Here is a 5,044-nt window from a genome sequence, read left to right as displayed (position 1 = left end):
GTGCTGACCCTAAGCCCTTTGCACTACCCAGCAATGGGAAAAGTCGCACCTAGTCTTCTCAAGAGCTGTAGTAGTGACTCTGCTCCTCCCCACAACCTGGGCGCTAGTCATTTGTCTCTCCCTCAGGCACAAAATATCTGGGAGTTCCCACTAGACATGTGGCGTCTGCAGTGCCTTCCAGTGCAGATTGCAACTTAAAGCCACAATTTAGCTCTGTGAGTTCACATCTTCCCTGTGTACGGGGCCCTGGATGGCAGCCTCAAAAGCCCATGTAGAAAAAGTTCACAGTTTACTCAGCAAGAGTGGATTGATTTTTCCAACCGCTTCAGAAGTTCTCATCTGTTCTAACAATAGTTGGACACCCACGCTTCATTCCACAGGAGCAAGAGTCAAATCGGATGTATGGAAGTCACTTTGGAAATAGCTGGTGAGAGATGAGCTATGGCACTCAGGTGACTTGCCTTCAACTAATAGAAACCAGCCCAACTGATCATTCTGGCAGAAAAGCAGCGATATGTCCTGAGACTCGGCTATTGTGCCCAAGTGGGGAAATGACCAGTCTCTGTGTCTTTAAACTAGCAGAGGGATATCCTGTTTGATGCTTCACTGAGAGGTCTCTCTATTATTATGTCATGTTGGTCAAAATCTTGCTTGTCTACTCAAGCAGTTATTCCAATGACTTTACCAGGACTATCTGCATGAGCAGAGCAAGCAGAGTTTGGCTTGCTATGCTATTTAGAAGGATGGCAGGAAGACAAGGGGATGGTAAAGTGAAACAGGGAACTAACTTTGTCACTCTTTTATGTTATCAACAGAAATCTCAGGTTTTCTCAAATTATACTCTTGAGGCTAAATTAAAAGCGGTTTATATGGAAGGGAAGATCCTGGGGTTGGAACAAAGGACTGGGAGTCAGGGTTGCTGGGCTCTATTTTGGTCTCTGCCAAGGGGAAGGGATAGCTCAGTGGTTTGAGCATTGGCCTGCTAAACCCAGGGTTGTGAGTTCAGCCCTTGAGGGGGCCCCTTAGGGATCTGGGGCAAAATCATTATTTGGTCCTACTAGTGAAGGCAGGGGGCTGGACTTGATGACCTTTCAAGGTCCCTTCCAGTTCTAGGAGATAGGATATCTCCATTAATTTAATGACTCTGAGAATGCCCTTGGGTAAGTCACTTAATGTCTTGTATCCATCTGCAACATGAGTCTAATAATGTTTACTTATTTACCTCACAAGGGTGAGGCTTAATGTCTTAGTGTTTTTAAAGTGCTTTGAGATCCTCATATGGAAGATGCTACAGAAGTACAAATCACTATTTAAACATAATGGTTATTATTATTAAAGTTGCCAGGTTGGATTTTCTTAGCTGCTTGCAAGAAAGGCCTCGATTCCTAAGGGGAAAATCAAAACTTCATCCTACTCTTAGAGTGGTTTGTTACTTCTAGCATAATTATTCCCTGTTGAACACATGATGCAGACTGAAGTGAAGCTTTTGGCAAGGCAGGGAGCTACAAGTCATGGCTCTATAGAGCTATTCTAATGTATTTCAGAAGCATGAAGGAGAGCTTCAAGGTGACCTGCGTGGGCACCGGATGGATAAATAATTCACACTGCATACAGTACTTAAATAAGTCATGCTATTTGAATAATGTTATTTTAATAAAAATCCATGGGTGAGGAGGAGGCAATTAGCACGAAGGGGCAAGCACCAGATTTAAGAGACCGGCAGGAGAGAGGGTCCTTTGTCAGGAGGCTTATATTAAACAGCATTAAGTAGATATTATTCAAGGATAAAACGGATATATGGGAGGGACAAACCTAAAGCCCACAGAAATCAATGCGAGTCTTTCCACTGACTTCAAACGGCTTTGGATCAGGCCCTTGGTTCTCCACCCCTAGGACACCTTCAGCTGCTATAGATCTAAACCGACCCAACCCCAATCTTATTTCTAGGGCTAACCACTATGTCTAGGGTAATATGTCTATCTGTGTTTAACCTCTTAGTCTTTATCTAGTTTCAATAGCAAATCACAGCCACTTTGAGTCTAATTCCTTATGAAATCTCTCAAATCCCTCCTCTCTTGTTCATTTTGAAGTCATAAACCAATTAGAGGCCTGGTCCTGCAAACCCTTGTTTCTTTCAGCAGCCCCACTGCCGTCAGCAGCTCTACTCATGTGAGTCAGGACTACTCACTCATTTATACATACAAGAGTTCCTCTGTTCCCTAACTGGCCGTCCTGCACTCATGGGCGTAGAAGTTAGCAGGATTGGGCCCTACGGTTTTAATTCATTTTAAGTTGCTTACTCTGTGAAGCATTTCCACAGTACAGTGCTTGCTCATAATTCCTTTGTCTGAAATCTGGCTGTTCATTGCAAAGCAAAACGAACTGGAGAACCCTCGGCGTTTTACAGATGGCAAATACCTTAGAAGTCAGCCTCCCCGCTACACTTATGACTCTTAACAGCCTCAGCTGACTTACCTGAAGACAGTCTGTGCTCCCTGGCAGAGCCCTTCCCCGGCTTTGCAGGGAAGCGAGGCTCCCTGTGCTCTCTGGCTGAGAGGAGGTGAGCAAGACATACTTGCCCAATGCTACCAAACCATCAACAAATGGGCAGGGAGGGAGCAGAAAGGGCCAAGGAGTGAGAGGCTTCATCTCCCTTCCATCCTGTCCCATATTAGCAAGCTGGGCACACAGGGAGGAGTAAGCCACTCTGCACCCCAGGGCGCTGGTACAGCCCCCCCCCCCTTTCACGTCGGTGTTTACAGGGATGGACTGACTATATTGTTTAAGTATATGGTGGGTATAGCTAACAGCAGCGGCAGATGTGCTTCAGTACAGCTGCCAAGCATTGTTAGTTAGTTATTTACATTCAAGTAACAACCCCGCCCACACCTGCCTATACAAGGCTCTGGGCACCCTAGTGCATAATTAGCTATTGGCTACTTTTTAAACAAAATGTCCTTTGGATGATCCCAAATAAACCTTCTAAAGGGGATAACGTCACATGCAAGGAAATGCGAGCGCATGTGCCTCACGCCGCTGACCAAAACAAACACCTCTAACAGTGCTTTAAAAACACGGAGTGGGGAAGGACCCGCTTCAGAGAGCAAGTTCCATCGTTTTGCTTCCACACTCCCACCACTTCTTCTATGGACCTCGTGCAATGCCTCTGCTCAAGAAAAGTAACGTACAAGCAGACAAGAGCCAGCCAGCTGCAGCAATGCTGGACTTGGAGTCCAATAAGTTGCCATTATGAGCCTCATGCCTTGAGTTCTGGAGTCTGTGGGTCAGCTGCCCACCCTGTTTGAAGGATTCATCCTGTCCAATCAAAAACAGCCACCCCGCACAGAGAGCCACGGCAACTTGAAGTCTTTAATTCATGACTTGAGGACTCCAATAACTCAGCCAGCAGTTAGGGGGCTATTATAGGAATGGGTGGGTGAGGTTCTGAGGCCTGCAATGTGCAAGAGGTCAGATTAGAGGATCATGATGGTCCCTTCTGACCTTAAAGTTTACGAGTTGATGAGAAGTAGCTCTTGAGATGCCACTGCAAATATAAAACCACATGTTGCCTCGCTGGCCACTAAAACAAAAGAGCTGAAGAGGAGTTGCCAGCAATGGACAACGAGGGTTAACATAAAGGGCCCAACCTTGGTCCCGCTGAAGCCAATAGGTGACTCACCATTGACTGCAGCGGGAGCAGAACCAGGCACAAAATTAGCAATGGCACCTGGACCAGGTGATCTTCTTCAGGATAGATCTCTAAAGGAGGAGGCACAGAATCTGATCCAAGCTCGACGAAATCAATGGGCTCAGGATCAGGTTTAAAGAGAAGAGCGAGGTAGAAAGCTGAGGAAGATACTGGAGAATCATTATAATTCTACTTTTCACTTCTGCGGAATCTTTCATCCAAGGAGCTCACACACACCAATTAATTAAAAACCCAACACCCCTATGAGGCTGGTAAGGGATACATAGGAATCACTTAATCCAGCATTATAAAACAGCTGAATGTGGGGTGGAACACATCAATGGTTTAACACTGCACAGCAACACGACACGATAGCTTAAAGCACTAAAGGAAGGAAGAATACAATATACAATTGGAATTGCCAAGGAATACAGTTGGGGAGAATGTAATCGCCCAAGTATGAAGTTTGGCCCGGACATTGGGGTAAACACTTCTACTCTTGCAAAAAAATGCAAAGCAATCTTTAATGACTTCAAGTGACCAGGACCTCAGTTTTACACCTTATCCAAAAGATAGCACCTCCAGCATTATAGTGCCACATCATCATCCTCTTGGACTCACTGATCTCGTGTAGCAATAAGTTCCATGAAGGAGGCAAGGAATAAGGAGGAGAGAAAAATAATTAGGATGGGTGGAAAGGTCCATTCAGAAATACTCAAGGAAATAAGATGTAAAATGGATAACACTGGAGCCCCCAATGGTGATGGTGGTGGTGGTGGGGGAGGTCAGCAAAAGCAAGGGGAAAAAAGGAACAGGAACCCATTACAGTACATGAATTGTGTAGAGGATAACACATGCGAGACAGCAGAAGATAGAAAATAAATCTGTCATTTAATCCTGCTGGTGGGTTAGAGGATACCTTTGGTGTGAACAGTTGTCAGCATATCAGAAGCATGTTGGAAGGACATGACAAACAGATACTGGGCGCAGTCCTGCTCCCCTTGAAGTTTGTGGGAGTTTTGCTATTGGTTTTGATGGGATCGGGATCAGGGCCATTATGGGTTCTGAAAGCGAGCATACATTTTATACATCTCCTACTGTAACTGATCTGAAGTCTTTTCTGAGGGAGCATGCTATTTGGTTATCTCTGCAGTGTGTATAGTTGGGCATCTTCTGTGAAAAATTGAACATGCCACATGGATATGAATGTAAATCCTCAGAGATTCTGAAAAACGTTTGTGAGATGGGGGGTATCAATACCAGAAGCGGTGACAGTGCAAGCGTAACAGGTTCCAATCCAGAACTTGGTGTCTGGTTGGGTGGGGTGGGTCTGGGAGTTGAAGCTCTATGGGGCTC

This window comes from Emys orbicularis, chromosome 16 (assembly GCF_028017835.1).
Source record: "Emys orbicularis isolate rEmyOrb1 chromosome 16, rEmyOrb1.hap1, whole genome shotgun sequence".
NCBI lineage: Eukaryota > Metazoa > Chordata > Testudines > Emydidae > Emys > Emys orbicularis.
Note: the sequence above shows the minus strand (reverse complement) of the source record.